The sequence below is a fragment of the Hyaena hyaena genome, unplaced genomic scaffold, assembly GCF_003009895.1.
Source record: "Hyaena hyaena isolate Hyena2069 unplaced genomic scaffold, ASM300989v1 scaffold_795, whole genome shotgun sequence".
In the NCBI taxonomy this organism is placed as follows: Eukaryota; Metazoa; Chordata; class Mammalia; order Carnivora; family Hyaenidae; genus Hyaena; species Hyaena hyaena.
Genome location: NW_024081425.1, coordinates 763434 through 783710, shown reverse-complemented (window position 1 = coordinate 783710; position 20277 = coordinate 763434). Strand labels below are relative to the sequence as shown.

At 34.7% G+C, this 20277-nt stretch overlaps 1 long non-coding RNA gene across 2 annotated transcripts in view; it reads left to right on the top strand.

Annotated features, from left to right (window-relative positions):
* LOC120221624 overlaps positions 1 to 20277 on the top strand; it is an 83852-nt gene that overhangs the window by 13641 nt on the left and 49934 nt on the right. For both annotated transcript variants that reach the window (XR_005525846.1, XR_005525845.1), the window contains exons 4-5: positions 6593 to 6670; positions 15889 to 16009. This is a non-coding gene — a long non-coding RNA (uncharacterized LOC120221624). The remainder of the gene's footprint in view (positions 1 to 6592; positions 6671 to 15888; positions 16010 to 20277) is intronic.

Below are 20277 nucleotides of genomic sequence, written 5' to 3'. Positions count from 1 at the left end.
TGCTCTGTCTCTCAAAAATAAATACATTAAAAAAAAAAAAAGAAAGAAAGAAAATGGATCTTGGAAAATCATCCAAAATGCAGCCCAAGGAAAAGAGATAGAAAATGAGAGAGAAGTTAGAGATATGTGAAAAGAGTTATAAGGTTTTACCTTCTATCCAGGTAAGAGCTGTAGAAGACGGGAACATAAAGAATGGGGAGAAGAATGTCCAAAGAGCATTTTTCAGAGTTGAGAAGCATATATATCCACAGAATCAAGGAGAATCACTCCCAAACAGATTAAACAAAGAGAAATCCATACCAGATATATCACAGTGCAACTCTCTAAAAACCCAAAACTAAGATTGTAAGAGCACATAGGGGAAAAGACAACACACAAAGGTCAACAATTAGACTGATAGCAAACCTCTCAGTAATAAAATTGGATGCCAGAGATTTGTGATAGTATCCATGAGGTTTATAAATGAATGCCTTTCTAGAGATTTGTGTCCAGATACACCAGCATTATAGAGTAAACGTAATGATACAATACTGGATGAACAGACCTATAGGAAAAGATAAGTTAAAAAAAAGGTAAAGGATGTATTTAGGAAAGTGTTTTTATTATTTTATGCCTGGAATTACTTGAGACATATTTGAATAATCGAACAAAATGATACATTGGCAGTTGTTTTGTTTTGTTTGTTTGTTTTAATCAAAAGCTTTAATCTGACCTGGATTAAAATAACCATGTCCTGTTTCCCTAAAAGCAGACTAATAAGCAGGGTCCTGGACCGTGGTGCTGATATTCTGATGGAGTGTTGTGTTTATGACCTTTGTTTTACTTACTAATACACAGTTAATTTTCTTTGGCCATTTAGGAAAAAAAGTAAAGGATGTATTTAGGAGAGTGGCCATTATAGAATGTGCCAGTTTGTTAACTTTAAAATATTAAAAGCAGCTTGAAATAAATAAATTGCTTTTCCTGTTTGAGGTTTAATAAGGTCTAGTGTACCAAAAGGCACACAATGAATTTTTTTAATGTTTATTTACTTATTTTGAGAGGGGTGAGGAGGGGCAGAGAGAGAGAATCCCAAGCAGGCTCCACGCTGTGAGTGCAGAGCCCAACTTGGAGCTCGATCTCACAAACCATGAGACCATGACCTGAAATGAAACCGAGAGTTGGACACCTAACCAACTGAAGAACCATCCAGGTGCCCCCCTACAATGACTTTTAAATTTCATTCCATAGAACTGTGATGTTCCATTTAAAAAAAAAAGGGGTGGGATATTTTGTTGTCGTTAAGTAAATTATTCAGAAATGACAATATGAAACTGATTTATAAACTGATTATGGTTGGTATAACTTCTGTAATAACCCTCAGGGTTCATATTCAATACTTTGGAATCCTTTAGAATTTTAAGTTAATTAGAAAAGCCTTTGCAGTTTGAGGACCCTTCTGCATGTTTGGGGACTAGTTAGCCCATATTAATTCTTCTAGATAGTCATTTGTTCTAAAATTGGGTGGATTAACCACCTAAAATTGGGTGGTCAAATTCCCAACTTTTTGTGTAACTCTAATTTCTTAGGAACCTGAGGTTCTCTGTAGTAATATATTCTAAAGTCAAATCAGGCTTCTCAAGGGTAGTGAAGTCTCTCTACATTTGGAGAGAGAATGAAGATACTTGTGTGATACAGACATATAAGGAAGGTCCATATTGAAGGCTTCTTGGATCCCCCTCCTATTCACCCATTCAGACCAAACCCAGTGCACAGCTTTGCCCTTATGAAGTCATGTTCTGTAGTTTCAAGTCTGCACTCTGCCATGAGAGGCTGCTTCTAAAGCCAGATTCTCTCATACTGATCCTCAAATCCACATCCCCTTTGGGGCTTAGTTCTTCCCCTAGTAGACTCCACCTTCTCTTCCTTTTCAAATATGTTTCTAGCTCTTATTGAAATTGACCTATATTATCATCTTTCCTTCCTCCCACTCATAAAGTAGTGTCCTTTGTAATCTTGGTTTTGCAAGTATTTTAAGCAAATTTTATCCTATGGGTACTCAAGAGGCTGGCAGTATTTATCATTATCTCTTACTAATTGTGTGATTTGGGAAGTTACATGATCTTGTGAGAGTCTGCTTTTTCATCTTTGTATCCACATAGGTTATTATGAGAATTAAATAAGAGAATGCAGGAGAATACTTGGTACAGTGCCTGAAAGGCCCCAACAAACATGTGAATTGTTACCTGAGATATGATGAAAGGGAATGTTCAGGGAGCCTAGGATTTATAGCTGGGCACCTTCACTTGTTCTGAAGGGGACAACAAAAGTCCTCCAGAGGAAGCGACCTTTAAGTTGAGACCTTCAAAGTGAATATAATTTGTGGTCTGGAAAAAAAGCAAAGGTTCCAAGTAGAAGAAACTACCCTGCACATTCCAGGGCCTGAAGGCATATGCTGAAGGAATGCAAGAGCTGAGAAGTCCCAAATGGTGGGACAGAGAGAAAGAGCTGGAAACATGGCGAAGGGTGAGCCTTGGAGAAGTAAGCAGGAGCCAGAGGGATGAGGACTCTGAAGGTCATGGTTAGGATTTTATGCTTTACCTTGACCACAAATTAAAAAGCCCTAAAAGAAAGGCAAGAGAAAGGAAACGACATGATCAGTATAAATTCTGAAGAGACCATTCTCCCCTGCATTGGGGCAGGCTGATAAGAAACACCTATTGCTTCCTCCTTTAGCTCCAGCAAGAAGTTCAAAACACACAACATCCAGCCCACCTGTGGAAACCCTCACCCCAGCTCTGTGCCTTAAATTGCAATAAAATCCAAGCCAGCCTCCTTTCCCCACTCTCTCAAGCCATTTTTGGACCTGCTTGAGAACCTTCCGTGCTCTTCCTCATTATGTGAGTAACAAACCTTTTCATATGCTCTTGGTATGTGTGTGTGGCATCAAAATCTCTCCATCTGAACCACATTCAGATGGCGGGGTTGGGGTGTCCATCATGCCTCTTGTAACCACAACAATATGCATTATAAATATAAAAACTTTAACATATCTATCTCAAACAAGACTGAGATTATACTATGAATATCTGATTTTTAAAATAATATACTTTTGGACAAGGATGTTATTAAATGTTTTTCACAATATCATTTGATCTGCAACATATGATACTGTGTATGTATTGTACAAATGATCTAACCAACTTACGATTAGACATATATGTTGCTTACAATATTTTTACTGCTGCTGTAGCAGATATCCTTATAGAGAAACCTTTGTTCATTTTCTTGGTAACTTAAGATAAATTCTTATAGTTTTAAGTATTAATGAATCATAAGCACATTCATCTCATCAGAGTAAATATTTAGGGAGCATTGCCATGCGCAGTTATTCGGGATCCTAAATACAAAAATTATCAAAATTCTTTTCAGAGAAGTACATTTATGATAAGGGATTCAGAAGAATATTTGCAGGTTAAAAACTGATTTTTTTTTAAATGAAAACAGCTAAAGCCAAGAAATGGAGCCTGTATAAAATTGTATAAGGTGTGAAGTTTACCACAGGGTGGCACTAATACATTTCTATTAAATTATGATACGTTAATTAGAAGTTTTTTCTCTGTTGATCTATGTTTTTAGTGAAGTATAACTAGAAAAATATTTAAGTTTAATTTGATATTTTAAAAATTAGTTTACATTAAAAACACAAGACAGGATTTTTATTTAAGAACCTAAATATTATACATACTTTCATAACCACAGAGCCTGACAGGTGATTTCCCTTGTTTGTTTGTTTGTTTTTAATGTTGGTTTATTTTTGAGAGAGAGAGAGAGACACCGCGTGAGTAGGGGAGGGGCAGAGAGAAAGGGAGACTCAGAATCTGAAGCAGGCTCCAGGCTCTGAGCTGTCAGCCCACAGACTGATGTGGGGCCCGACCCCACAAACTGTGAGATCATGACCTGAGCCAAACTCTGATGCTTAACCAGTTGAGTCACCCAGGCAGTCCCCAGGTGATTTCCTTTTTAAAAAACCAAAAATCAAATTATGGAACATAGTGTAATACACATATACACACATACATATGTATAAATGTTTATAAATATTAAAAACATATATAATATTTGGGTTCTTAAAAATCTTGTTTTGCATTTTTAGTGTAAACTAATTTTCTAAATACGTGTATGTGTTTGTGTCTTATTGTATGTGCAATAAGAGAGTGAAATGCCATTTACAGAGTTGGGTTTATTTTCTGATCTTGCATCTAACTGAAATTTTAGCTTTTGTATTTTAAAGGAGCGATCCTCAATAGCCTGTTTTTCACTCTCCTGCACCAGAAAAATTTTAGGGACAGGAACTTTTATAAAGTATCCTCTGCCATTTACTCCTGTTTCTTCCTATCTCAAGTCATTCTGAATGCACCCGGGGGGGTTACCTCCCTTCCTTCTTAATTAGTGCTCCAGTGAGCTTCTGTTAATGACAGTTACATTTACATAATTAGTTATTATGTCCTTCTGGTGAAATGACTTCTGTATCATTAAGAAATGACCTTTTTATTCCTGGTCGTATTTTTTTGCTCTGAAATTTACCCTGTTTGATGCTAAGGTAGCCATTGCTACCTTTTCTTTTGAGTCTTGCTTTTTAAATATAATCTGACAATCTCTGCCTTTTAATTGGGGGTATTTAGACCATTTACTTTAATGTGACTACTGACATAGTTAGGCTTAAATTCATCATCTTGTTTTTTGTTACCTATTTGTCTCATCTAACTCTTTGTTTCCCCTTCTCACTTCTCTGCCATGTTTGAGATTCAGGTTTTTCTTTTTTCTTTTTTTAAATGTTTATTTATTTTTAAGAGATAGAGAGCACAAGGAAGAGCGCACCTGTCCTGTGATCTCTGGTCAGCTTTGTCTCCCTAGACTCAGCTTCTCAACTCAGGGTGTCTGCTGGGTCCCCTGGTCTTTCCCCTCCCAGCGTGTAGCCTGGAAACTCATTCATAGGCTTGTTGCATTTGCTTTATATATCTTAGGGATCACTGCTCTCTGTTGCCTGATGTCCACTGTCTTGAACGCTATTATCTCATATATTTTTTCTGATTTTTTTTTTTTTTTTGGTTGTTTCAGGCAGTAGTACAAATTTGGTCCAGGTTACTCCATCTTGTCCAGAGCAAAACATCTACTTCAAGTTTTTATGAGAGGTTTTTGTTAGTTTCTTTGTATAATTTTATATTTAAATCCATTTAAAGTTGTACTTTAAGTAGATAATTAATTACTTTATCTCAAACACATACTATATAAAGATTCTACCTGTAAGTGGATACATTATAAATTAAATAATTAATTTTTGTGGGTTTTTTTTCTTATAGTTTGGTTAGAAAAGCAATGGCTTTGATTTATTAATACCTGGAAAGTAAGTCTAGTAATAATGCTAGTTGTAATTTTACTCCCTTAATTACATTATAGTAAAATTTCTTAAGATTTTTAGAAATGAAAATATATGTGGTAGGTCATCTTCAACACATTTTAAGCTGAACATCATTGCATTTCTTTAATATTGCAGAGTTATAAAGCTAAAAAATATGTCTCAAACAAGGATTCAGGAAATTTTATGAAACAAAGTTACAATCATTTCTTGAGTGCCTACTATGTGATAGGCACTTCACAAAATTATTTTTTATACTCACAATTCATTTATTAGGCAGATGTTATTGTCCCCATTTGAAAGATAAGGAAATTGATAATACAGTAGGATTGTATAACTTGCCCAAAATTACAGAGTAAGAATTCACACAAGCTGGATTCACACAGGCCAAACAACTAAAACTCAAGAGTGCTTTATTATCCCAAGCTGATTAAAGCTCTTCCCTTTGTAAAGACCTTCAGACCTTCCAGGTTTGGGGAGAGTGAGGTTTTTCTTTTTTTCTTTTTTTCAATGTTTATTTATTTTTGAGAGAGATAGACAGAACGTGAGTGGGGGAAGGAGGAGAGATGGAGACACAGACTCCAAAGCAGGCTGCAGGCTCCGAGCTGTCAGCACAGAGCCTGACGCGGGGCTCAAATTCACAAACCACAAGATCATGACCTGAGCCAAAGCCGGATGCTTAACCAACTGAGTCACCCAGGCACCCCAAGAGAGTGAGTTTTAACAATAGATTTATTGATAAGTTTTAGTCCATTAACATATCAAATATTAATATTTTACAAATTTTCTCTCCTATTCTATAAATAACATAATGATAACTTCATGTCACACTTAAAGTCTGATAAGAATCTACATTTTGAATCACTTTGCAATTTTCACGGTGCTTTCACACATTTCAATAATTATAACCACACTGGTTCATGCATTAGCCTCATTTTGTTCAAAGTCTATCATTTGGTCTAGGTTCCCATGATTCATAGACCGATATTTTTTCTATTATCCCAAACTGGCCTCTCTGCATCATTAGATTACTTTATTAAAACAAACAAAACCAAAATGGCACCCATGTGAAGTCACCAAGTTTTTTTCCCACTTTTATGACAATACTTATGAAAAATATAGTTTGATTTTATATTTGGGTAGGTGTTGAAAATTTTGCTTACCATATTAATGTCATTTTCTTTTGTTTTACAGCCTTGCAGACCACCTCACTGAATGTGATGCTCAGAGTATAGGTGGAAAATTCATAAATTGGGATTTGATGCCAGACGGGTAGGAAGCAATATATACATATATAAAGTTTATATAGCATCTACATTTTAGAAATTTTATTATGTGTTTATTAAACTGTATTTCATTTTTTAAAATTTGTATTTTTTTTTATATGCATTATATATTGTTTTCATATTGTAATACGCAAACTTTATTTCCTAGCCATCATAATCTTATTAGTATCCAAAACTAAATTTCAGGAGAATTCTTTTTGGCACCTTAAAAGTCATAGTTCCCTAAGATAATATACAATATTTTATATTACTATTATTATGGTCTCTAGTTTATTATTAAGCTGACTTTTGTATTTGTTAATGAGTTGAATTGTGTCTCCCAAAGACATGTTTAAATTCTAACCCCCAGGATCTTAGAATGTTACCTTATTTGCAGAGAGGGTCTTTACAGAGATAGTCAAGTCAAAATGAGATAATTATAATAGGCCTCAATCCAATATTGGTGCTCTGATTTAAAAAAAAAGTAGAAATTTGGACAAGGAAAAAGACACACAACAGAGGAAAGACAATGTGAAGACACACAGAGAGAACAGCATGTGAAGACAGGACTGGAGTGATGCATCTATAAACCAAGGAACACCAGAAACATCAGAAAGGAAAGAAAAGGTTTTGCCCTAGAGCTGTCAGAGAGAACATGGCCCTACTTGTCTACACCCTGATTTCAAACTATTAGTGTCCAGAACTGAGATAGTAAATTTCTGTTGCTTTAAGACACCCAGATTTTGGTACTTTGTTATGACACCCCTAGGAAAATAATATAGTACCTAAAGTAGAAGTAGAGTCTCTCTCTCTAAGAACTAAATACACTAAATATGTATTGCTGGGACCTTGTATAAATATATATCTAAATATACACTGGAACCTTGAAATATGAGGACCCTATTCCATCCAGGGCTCTGCTGTGAGAAGGTTCTAGGTCCCAACTCTAAGAAGCTCCTACAACATGAGCTAGCTTACTGATATGAGACTTAATAATACATAGGCCTTTGCCTCTAGTACAAATTAGGGATCTATAGATGACAGTGGTCTTTTCAGTCTTGTCTCCCATTCTTTCTCTGATCCTTGTCCAGAACCACACAGATGGTATCACTCTTCTCCTCGTCTTCGGCTGTCATATGGTACCAGACTAGTAGGAAGCAATAAGTACATGAGGGTCATAGCACCAGTGGGAAATGTGTCCTTAGCCGTATGCTCAAATTTGTCTGTATTTTATCTCTCAGAATGATTATTTGCTTTTGCAGTGTTTGCCTGTACTTGGGGGCAGATGACTTCCTTGATAGTTTTTTTTTTCTTTCTAATTTTATTCTTACCTCAAATTCATCAGCCTCTATTTGAGACTTAACACATTTCTGATGGTGACGAGGGTCAGTCTCTCACCGACCTAGACTCAGGTGATCTTTGTTTTCTTCCATGTTCTCCCTTATCTCATCTATCATCAGTCAGTAAGGTCAGTTTTCACTCCATAATATCTTTCATTTTCTTCCTTTTGTATCCATCCAAATTTGCCAGTTTTCTTCTCTGGCTTCTGAAGGCTATTGTAGAATCTTATGTGGATTCTGAAGGCTGTATAGCTTCTAAAGACCGTTAGCTGATTTTCATGACTCTTGTTTCCAGTGTAATAGCTTTGCAACTGTAAAACAGATAGTTCAAGTACCAGAAATCTGACTGCTTAGGTTTTATCATCTTGGTTTTATCCTTTCAACCAAATTATAAACTCTCTGAGGGCATGGATCTTTGCATTCCTACAGACCTATCAGATGCAACATTTAGCCCAGAATAGCAATGAGAAAGCATAAACTTTGGAAATATTTCCTAGAATCCTGGTCCTACCACTAATTAGTTCTGTGAGATGGGACAAGTTACTCAACCTTTATGTTCCTCAATGTCACTCATCTGCAGGGTAAGAAAAATGGTAATATCTCCTCTCATTGGGTTATTATGGAAGATGAGTGAATAAAGCACTTAAAAGAATACCAAAAATAAATAGTAATTTTTCAATAAAATGTTCATTATCTTATTGTCTTACACTTTGCTGTTCTTCGAATATTTGGAGACTAATAAAAGATAAATTTCATTGACACATGAATAGAAGAATGATTTGATTTTATCTGAACATGTGTTGCACCTCTCAGTTATGGTGATGTAGCCCTGAGTCTTGTTGAGTTTCATGAGTATAAAACAAGGATAATAATACCTACCCGTAGGGTTGTTGGAGAGTTTACTATAAATAAGTTGCTGTTGGTAAGGGCTGAATCCAGTATTTGACACTTATTTACCATAAGTAAATGGTATCCAGGAGAAGCAGTAATAATGGTAGTGTTAATAGTAGTGAGGCAGCAGTATCAGTGATGGAGTGGTAGTAATAATACTAATAATGGTAGTAACAGGAAGAAGTAGCATTTCACTTTGTTTTTGGTATGTATGGAACATATTAGCAATTGAAGGTGGCTGAGGGTATGCGAGGAGACATAAAGGTTTTCTTGACAGTCCAAGAGAAGTGATAGTTGAAGTCACGGGAATGGATGAGGTGGCCTCGAGAGTGAAGAGAACAGCTCTGGGAGCATCAGGGCATCTAGGGAAGGCAAGGGCAAGGGGAAAGTTGAGGCCCCTGGAGAGAGTGCAGTTCAAATTCTTACCCATCAAATCCAGAGATAGTGGAAGGAAGAAAATAGCTTGTAAGATGGGAAGCTGTAATTAGAGGGCGTCAGGCAGTAAAAGAAAATAGTCAGGGAAGACAGTGACCTGCCCTGGCCCCTATTACAGTCATTTCTCAACCATTTCCTCATATTTCCATCTTACTCAAAAAATTATCTTTCCTTCTTTAACAGCTAAAAAATAACTATATACATATGTTAATGAAATTAATAACACTATATTTTAATGCTATGATTAAACACTATCTATGGTCCATTACCAATTGGTGATACGTCATGAAGAAAATATGGACATGCTGGAGAGAAACAAATATGCTTTTCATTTGAAGAAGCGCATTATGGCCTGAAAGTTATATTGTGAAGCTGAGGACGTATATTTGGCAGGAGAAATTGAGAAAGCATGGCATGTACCTTTACTCAATATATTTAGAATACTTTGCTGAAGTCTAACATGTACCAGTACTTTAGAGAAAGAAATGTTTTTTAATTGGTGAACCCAGAAGGCATGTCCTAAATTATATGTATATTTGAACATATATATATATATATTCATTGTAACTCTGACAATTATATGCTAAGTATTTTTTTAAATATGAAAATTTTACCAAAAAGCAAGTCAATCTTTGCTTCAGCAATTCAGATAATATTGACTAATGTCTATTTGATTTAGATTTTTTTCAGTGCTTTAGTCATTTTGTTCCAAATGAAACACATTTCTCTTGGCTTCCTGCTTTGGCTGTAAACAGCCCAAAAAGCAATTACAAATTAAAAATCATCCCTATTCAGCTAAATAGTAAGATTATATTTATTTACTATTTTGATATTTCTCTCTTTTGTCTGTCTCTATATTGTTTTCAAATATATTGTTTAAACAAAATATTCAATACAATATAAAATATAGCAACTACTGTACCTTAAATAATACCTAGAACAACCAAAATTGATCTATAGCTTCTTCTCTAAGAATAGTTCCAAGGATATATTATCTTAGGCACCTTCCTTATAATGGTTGCTGTTGCCATTAAGCATTGCACTTGGCCTTTTAAAATTTATAATTTTTATTCATGATACTTAAAAATGCAGTGGTCATAATGCAATATAAAATAGCTTCAATTAGTATACAAATTCTTTTTCCACTTCAGTCTTTAAAAAAATAATAATAAACTCCCAGCGAACCTTTACCCTGCAAATGACCTATTATGACATAGTTGAACTTGCAATGAACTTTCACATGAACTTTCAGTTATCCTCTGAGAAATATAACAGATGGAAAATAGGCAGATTTTTCAAATATTTTTAGATGCAGTGCTTGGACATGTTTAACCGACAACAAGGCCGACTATCTCTTTCCAGTGTTTGCTTTGCTGACTTTATTATACTGCATTCTGTTTAGTTACATTATATGCATGAATTAAGAGATTCGGTTACATTTCTGTTTGACCAGCATCTTGATTTTAAACCAGCACTTGTATATGTGTTTAAAGATGAAGCTAATAGGGTCATAAAATATAACAAATTGTAAGAGAACTTTATTGAAGTTTTTGAAATAACACTGCTTCAAATCATTTATTTAGATAAGAGGGCTTTTAAGCACCTATTTCAGATTTTAGAATATTCGTCAACTATAATGTCTTTCACTTTGAATGGTTTGTAGCTAGAAATTCAGTTCAAACTACACATGGTTTTTGAACGGTTATTTGGGAAAGGAAGAGGAAAATTAATGGAGCACCAGCTATTGTTTACTACCGCTGGGGTATGAGATAGGCTCCTTAGAGGTATTTCATCTTAGCAACTCTCTTCCCCAAGTAGTTATCTTACTCATTTTGCATAAGAGGAAAGGGAGACAGAGAGATTGTGTAACTTGCCTGAGAAGACACAGCTAAACTGGGAAATTAAATCCAGGTCTCCCAGACTTTCAAGTCCTTTCTCTTGCTACAAGTTTGTGCTCCCAAGAACAAAATATTTTGTTTGGTCAAATGAATGCTGAAAATAAAAGTGTGATACTGCTCTAACAGTTCTATAATCTTTGTTTTGAGAATTTAAAGAGTTTCTTTGTATTCGTTGCATAATATTGCTAAATAAGTTAGGTATAAAACTTTCAGGTTGCTCTCAGTGATATAATGATAGTAACCGAGATATTTGCTTCTCCTGAAAGTTTCCTTTTGTTTGCAAAAGAAACTATACATCTATTACATTTACCAAATAATGCAGACATTTATATTTTTTATCCACTGATATGCATCTCCTTGCTTAGATCAATTCTTATTAACGCCCACTATATTCTCAGACCATAATTTATTCATCCTGAATAGTGTTTTAGATGTAGTTTAGTTCAGAGAGAGATTATACTTAATGGACATAGATACGTATAAAGTAGCACACAATTTCATTTATAAGATCAGAATGTGAACTCTATTACTCTGTAATTAGTCCATCTTTCCTGAGACTTCACTTAGTAACAACAATATCATTGGTGAAGCAAATAAAGATCTTTCCATTTCACAAGGATGCATTTAGAAGCTTGAAGGACCTGTTGTGATCTTGTCAGTGACATAGTTTAAATGGATAGCAAGTTAGGGGCACCTGGGTATCTCAGTTGGTTAAACATCTGACTCAGGGCATGATCTCACAACTTTTGATTTCGAGCCCTGCATTGGGATCTGTGCTGACAGCTCAGAGCCTGGAGCCTGCTTCGGATTCTGTGTTTCCCTCTCTCTGTGCCCTTCAACCTGCTCACATTCTGTCTCTCTCTCTCTCAAAAGTAAATAAACATTTAAAAAAAAATTAATGGATAGCAAGTTAAAATAAGTTGTTACTCATTTTAAGGGAATTTCTACTACTTTCCTTTCTTTAACTTTTCAGCTTATTTTTTAAAAACAGCTCTTTTTATTAAAAGTAACAAACAGTTTTCATATTAAAATAAGTGATCCTGCTTTTCTCTTCAGTGTTTAGGTATTGAAGGTGGAGCAGTGTAGATTCAAGGGGTAAAAGGTCTCTTCCTTCTTCCTTTTACAGCTGATCCTTCAACAACATGGGTTTGAACATCGCTTGTCCACTTACACATGGATTTTTTTTTTCAGTGAATGCAGTACTATCTACTTTCTATTCCTTATCACATTCCTAATATTTTATTTAGCTTACTTTATTGTAAGAATACACCATGTAACATAACACATATACAAAATATGTGTTCATTGACTATTTTATTAGTAAGGCTTCAAGAGGCTATAAGTAGCTTATTTGGGGGGAGTCAAAAGTTATATGTGGATTTTTGATTGTGCAGGGAATCAGTGCTCCTAACCTCTGTGTTGTTCCAGGGTCAACTGTATAAGGTCTTTTCTCTTGTGTTACTTTATTTGTTTAGAAGTCAAGTGGAAAGCACATACATTTCCCTCTGTATGATAGGGTGGCTTAGTTAGGGATAAAGTTATGATTTCCTGTAGAAAGTAGGCAGAAAACCTGGTAGGGAGATAAGCCCATGACTTTCTTTGATTTCTTGATATTGGTTAAGACTGATAGGTCTACGTAAATTCTAAAACTTATATTTATAATATTGCAGCTCCTTAGATTTGGGGTAGTCATTATCTGTCCAATACTAGTCCCACATGGTAGAGAGGGATTGTGGAGTAGGTATTGAATTATCAATACAGAGAATATGTATCTATATATTAAAAATACTGTTCCTTTTTTTGATATAGTATGTCTAAAACTATGATATGACAGAAAACATAAAATTTAGGCATACATGCTTTTTTATCTTCTTGCTTTAAAATAGACTCTGAAAGCTATAAAGTGATACAACCTCTAAAATCTCTAAAACCTCAAAAAATAAGTGTCAGTTTTGGGGGCACCTGGATAGCCCAGTCAGTTAAGTGTCTGGCTCAGGTCTTGGTCTCAGGGTTGTGAGTTCAAGCCCTGCATCGGGCTCCATGCTGGGTGTGAAGCCTACTTTAAAAAAAAAAACAAAAAAGAAAAATGAAGAAAAATACAAATAAATTATAAATAATAAATTATTACTTATACATAATTTATTATTAATAAATAAAATAAGAAAAATACAAAGTGTCAGCTTAAAAAAGCAAACTGTTTAACATAAACATTAAAATATTAATGTTAAATAAACATTAATTAATATTAAATAAAACATAAGTTTTTTATTAGTAATCTACATGTGTACTGGTTAGCATTTTTATTGCAAGTGACAGAAATGTAATTCAAAGTAACATAAAGAAAGGTGGCAGTCACATGCAAATTTAAATATATATTTAGATTATATTGTATACCATTTTTGCCTCTTTTTTAAATATAGCATTAGGAGCATTTCATCATGATTAAATAATTTTACTTTTCACCTTTTTCTTATTATTTACTTTCTTACATTATTTCAAAAGTGCTCCATAGCATTCCATTATGTGCATGTATCATAGTGTATTTATTTATTTATTTTTAACTTTTTAAATGTTTTTATTTATTTTTGAGAGACAGAGTGAGAGCAGAGGAGCGGCAGAGGAAGATAGAGAGACAAAGAATCTGAAGCAGGTTCCAGGCTCTGAGCTGACAGCACAGAGCCCCATGGAAGGCTTGAACCCACGAACCATGAGATCATGACCTGATCTGAAGTCTGACACTTAACTGACTAAGCCACTCAGGCACCCCATCATAGTGTACTTAAATACTGCTTTCTTGGGGAACCTGGGTGGCTGAGGTCATGATCTCACAGTTTGGGGGTTCGAGCCCCGCGTCAGGCTCTGTGCTGATAGCTAGCTCAGGGCCTGGCGCCTGTCTTCGTATTCTGTGTCTCCCTCTCTCCTGACCCTCTCCTGCCCATGCTGTCTCCCTCTCTCTCAAAAATAAATAAAACATAAAAAAATTATTTTATTTAAGTTTATTTATTTATTTTGAGAGAGAGACAGAGCACACGAGTCGAGGAGAGGCAGAGAGAGAGAGAATCCCAGGCAGGCTCCTCACTGCACGCGCAGAGCACAACACAGGCCTTGACCTCAGGAACTGTGAGATTTTGACCTGACTGAAGTCAAGAGCCAAGAGCTGGATGCTTAACTGACTGAGCCACTCAGGTGCCCCAAGAAAGGTTTTATTAAGTGATATTTGAACAAGGCAACCTGAATGATGAGTGCCTTCTTAGGCACCTAAGTAAGATAAAAGGCATGAAAACACAGTTATATGTCACAGTATCTGGCACATATTATTCAGTAAATATTGTTGAATGAATAAATGACTCTTTGAAAAATCAGAAAATAAAGCAAACATTAAAACACGAAGCGTAGAACACGATTTTAAAAGTTAAGTCAAAATCATAGTTGGGCAAATAAATGTAAATGCTGTAAACTGCTCAATTAAGAGATAAAGTCTCTTAGAATAGATTAAAATCAAATTTCAACTAAGTGCTGTGATGCACATTGAAACCAAACAATGCAAGAAAGTTGGAAGAATCAGAGTAAAAAGGAATAAGAAAAAGAAGGACAGGAGAAGGTAGGAGACAATGAGAAGGGAAAAAATAGAGGGAAATGATATTGACATTTTCATAAGGTAGGATTCAAATGGCATAGAATGTATCATTCATAATAAACATGATGTGGTCATGTACTTTCATGTGCTAAATAACACAGCATTAAGACATTTAAGTGAGACCTATTAGACACTTAAAGAGAAAGAAAGAGAAATATAATTGCTGTGGAAGATTTTAACAGATCTTCATATTCATTGAGTTAAATAATAATGATTATTTATTTCTATTTATTATTTATTATTAAATAAATGATTAAAAAGAACACAGAATATTAGGATAATACAAAAGTTGAATAGCTACAGATAGAACATTCTCCCCCACACAAGACAAGTATGTAGCATGTTTTCAAGCATCCTTAAAGCTACCTTAATCTCTTTCAGAAAGTAGAAATTTTTTAGACCACATTCTTTGATCATATGTTCAGTACACCAAATTAATAACAAAACTTTCAGAAACAACCAAGCCCTAAAACTCAAATCTCTAAGAAATGTCAGAAGTACTTGTACACACGGGGTGCCTGAGTGGCACAGTCGGTTAAGTGTCTGACTCTTGATCTCAGCTTACGTCATAATCTCATGGGTTCATGTGTTTTTGCCCAGCATCAGGCTCTGCACTTGGGATTCTGTCTCTCCTTCTCTGTCCCTCCCCTGCTTGAGCTCATGTGTGTGCTCTCTCTTTCTCTCAAAGTAAATAAATAAACTTTTAAAAAATGTACTTGCACACGTAATTATTGTTATCAAAGAGGAAATCTTCAATATCAGACTGTTTAGAAAATAAAGACACTGAGGCTATTAACATATCAAATGTTGTGGTTTGAAGCTAAAAGCTATATTCAGGAGTGATTTGATAGCCTTAAATGCCCGAGAGATTGCCCTAGTCATTTACCTGTGATTGTTGACATCCAACCTTGATCAAGAATGAAAGCTAGGCAAATGTTGGAATTGATCCACTGTAAATTCATGAATATGTTTTCTTTTCCTTATCTTTTTTTTTTCCTTATCTTTTAATGATTCTGATTTTAAGAGAGAAAAAAAGTCTCATTTGATCCTTGAGCACTTGCCAACCTCTCTATTTTTAATTGTGGAGCCAGTGAGCTAGCAGGAACCAGACCGTTCCACAGGAAACAGTATTTGGCTGGAATCAGGTAATATTTGTTTTCACTTTATTTATTTATATATTTATTTATTTATAATGACTGAAGTATAGTTGACAATATTATATTAGTTTTAGGTGTATATCACAGTGATCCAACAATTCTATAGGTTACTCAGTGTTCACCACCGTAAGCGTAGTCATAGCACAGCATTATTACAATATCATTGCTTCTGTTCCTTATGATGTACTTTTCATCTCCATGACTTATTTATTTACAGCTGGAAGTTTGAACCTCTTAATCTCGCTCACTTATTTTTATCATATCCTTTGCTGCAGAACTCATGTTTGAAGACACCAGTGTGGAAAATTATAGTGAGGTTCATCTTCAAATTTTAGGTTCTGAAGGAACATATGGAACATAAGCTAAAACAAATTTAAGTGGAGTAAAGTAAAATGCAAGATTCCTTTTTCCAGTATAAAAGAATTGGTTTGGAATATTCTTAATCACTTACGTATGAAAGCATTTATTATAAAGACCAACCTAGCTAACTTTTAATGGGCTGTGAGTTTTGGGTTACTTCTGTTTTATAGTGTATATTTTTTAATTGATCATTCTATAACAAGCTTGTTAATTCAATTTGAATTTTCTATGTGCCTATGGCAAAACTTTATTCCTTTCCTTTCTCGTTATACCCACCATTAATGGTCATGGTTAGGCTCTTGGGTACCACATACATGGTTTTCTTAAAAAGTTTTTTAGGTAGCTATGAATATTTAAATTTTTAACGTCTAGCTAGTTAGTATATTCTGTTCTTTAGCAGTAAAAACAAATAATATTTCTTCCATTCTTGCTGGAAAAATTCTAGCTATTCCCTAGAAAAGGAATCAAAGATTCAGAATTGTTTTTTGCTTACACTGAAAAAATTCAGCATATAAAGTATGTCAAAATCTATTGTGACCACCCATTAAAAATCAGTTTCATTAATCTAATTCAAGGCACTTTGAGATTTTTTTTTTTTGAGGGGGGGAGTATAAGTGAGGGAGAGGCAGAGAGAAAGAGGAAGGGAAAGAGAGAGAGACAGAGAGACAAAGAGAGAGGCAGGGTTCAAGCTCACCAGATGCAGGGCTCGAACCTACAAACCATGAGATCATGACCTGAGCCAAAGTTAGATGCTTAACCTACTGAGCCACCCAGGCACCAAGATTATTTTTTTTAATGTAAATGGCCAAATTAAACAAAATGAAGTATAATCAATGTCTCATTGAATTATGGATAATTAGCTTGACCTTGCCTAGGAACTTTCTTTCCCTATCCATATATTTATTCCAAGCAACATTATTATAGTTATGTCTTATATAAACTTTCTATTTAGAAGTTTAACCCTTTTGAATGATTTTTTAGGTCTTTTTAACTCTGACAGTCTTATTCACAAAGGTTTGATCGTATTATTATTTTGGATTATTTGTAGATATTTTGGTGTGTAGTGACTACTGTCACTTAGTAAGTGTTAATAAAACACGGGAAAGTATATAAGAAACAACAATTACGGTGTTGTAATAACACTAATTGAGAGGGTAGTGTGTGCCAGACACTATTCCAAGTGCTCTACTTTTATTTTTTTATTCTTTTCTAAGTGTATTTATTTATTTTGAGAGAGATCTAGTGAGCATGAGTGAGGGAGGAGCAGAGAGAGAGGGAAAGATCATCTCAAGCAGGCTCCACACTGAGCACGGGGCTCGATCTCATGACCATGAAGTCATGACCTGCCCCGAAATCAAGAGTCTGATGCTTAACCCACTGAGCCACCCAGGTGCCCCTACTTGTATTTTCGTTTAGCCCTCACAATAACATTTTAGGTAGATCTGTTGGTATTTCTATTTTATAAACGAGGAAACTGAGACTCAGTGAGGTTGAATAATTTGTCTGAGGTCAAACAGCCAATGAGGGGCAAGGCCAGATTTTGAACTCATTGCCGTCCAGTTCTAGCTTCTGCACTTTTAACCCTCAAGAGTTTCATTTTCGTGTAGAATCAATGAAAAAGCTCTAAAACCTCTGTAACTGAATTATTAAGGCTTGGATAACATAAAAAGATAATTTATTAAATTTTTAAAAAGAAAAATAATATTGTTCCTTATAATCCCAGATATGTTAAAATAGGATGGCTCAATCAATTGTCTGTGTTACAATCTTTATTGACCCTCTTTTCTGTTTAGGAATTTTCTCTTTTATACAAAATAGAAAGCTCAAGAAGATATTGGCCAAATATTTTATTTTGACAAAAGTTTTGGAGAATTCTTGGTTTCATAATTTTTGCAGTCTGTTATTCATTTCATTTTATAAAGCCCTCCACCTCCACCCCCCAAATGCCAGGAACTGCTGTGTCTTATTTTGTAGACTAGCATGTGGTAAGGTCAGGATTTAAACTTAGGGACTATTTAGAATTATATGAGAAACTGCAGATTCTTGATAAAGCCCAGAAACAGGAATCAGGTGTCAGAGTGTAGTCATTTCACTCTATCTAGAAATATGTGCTCTGTGACTGGCTAGGTGGTTTAACTGCCATATTTAATTCACTGATTAGAATTCATGAATGTAGAACTTAAAATGAAAGGTTATTGCGAAAGCCAACTTAAAATTTTTTTAAATTAATTTATTGGTTTTTATTACTCTTTTTTTGAGTATGGAGACACACAATGTTATATTAGTTTCCAGTGTGCAACATAGTGATTCAGCTTCTCTATACACGATGCTATGCTCACCACAAGCGTAGCTACCATATGAAAGCCAACTTTTAATCTGTTGTTGGGAAGGTGCTTTGTATTAAAGGTTGCTTGAAAAAAGCACATGTGTGTATTTTTCAGGATGTATCCATGAAGCTCAATTTAGTCACATAATTAAATTGTCAAACAGATTCATTAAGTTGGTTTTAGACTGAGAAATTGATAGTGAACATAATGGGAAAAGTAGAATTTTACTTTAATTATTGGTCATTAAAATAATTATGTCTCATATTTGTCCTTGAAGAAATGTTTCACATCTGATGCCATCTTGTTTCATCATAGTAGCTCAGTGAAGTAGTTAGGAAGCTGATATGATCTTCATTTGACTAAAAAGGCAAATTAAGTTATGGGGAAATGGACGGACTTAATGAAGGATGAGCAGGTCTTTAGAATAACATGCAGAACTAGACCTCAGACTTCCACTCCTTTCTAGTGACCTTCCAAATGACCACACCTTTCAGAGAAGGTGACTGCTAAATCCTTAAAAGTCTCAAGTAAGACATTGTTTATTTATGTAATTATGTATTATAACTCTGTTTCAAACTAGGATAACTGACTCATTCTATAATAAACTGTCCAATGGCTATAGATCATGTATGATGTAGAAATTCTTGAAGAGAAATTGAGCTGTCGCAATGATACACATATCATTTAAAATCATCTGTCCTATGAAGAAAGTAATAGGCATCAATTAAATAAAAGACAGGGAAAATGGAAAAAAAAAGCAAAGGCATTTTACATATACAATTTTAGCAATTTTTCAAGCTATCATTACCATGTGTTAAGTTATATTCCTAAGATAAAATTAATTATTAATAATTTATAGAGGACTAAGACTGTTATCATTTAATAAAGTGTTTATTTTTGTGGACGAGCATGGCTTAATTGGGAAAACCTATAATAATAAACTCTTTATAGTGATCAGGCAAATCAGAGATAATTACATGGCCCAGAAATAGATCTTCTTTCATGGTATGCAAATATAGGCTTGTGTCATATTTTGTGTTAGGGCATCTGGTAATTTCTACTCTTTGTTAATAGGGTCCCCAAGGAGTAGTCCTCTGACTTTCAGGACATCAAAAATAGAGGAAGGCATTAGACATTGTTTCAAGAGAAATTGCACAAACAGGGTCTGGAATGGGTGAATATGCATATTTTTACAGTTATAGCTATAAGAACCCTTTACTTTCTTATCACTGGCATCAATTGTAATCATTAGTTGACCCTTCTGGATTCGGCAGTGTATGCCGAGGGTCAAGCATATTCATAGCCCTTTTGCCTTTGAGCATTTGAATACCTTTAAACATTTGTTGTATATATACCCTTTCTCATAATACTCATTTCAAGTTTATCAAAATCTTTAAAACATCTTGACATTAAGTGTGGCCATACATGTTTGTCCATTATGTATATGCAAATGATGGATTTAGGTTATAGTCCCAAACAAAGCAGTCTGTGTTGCATTTCCCCCACATCAGGATCTCATTTCCCCAGAACGGTCTCTTTTATCTTAGTACCTTCTAAACAGGTCTCAGG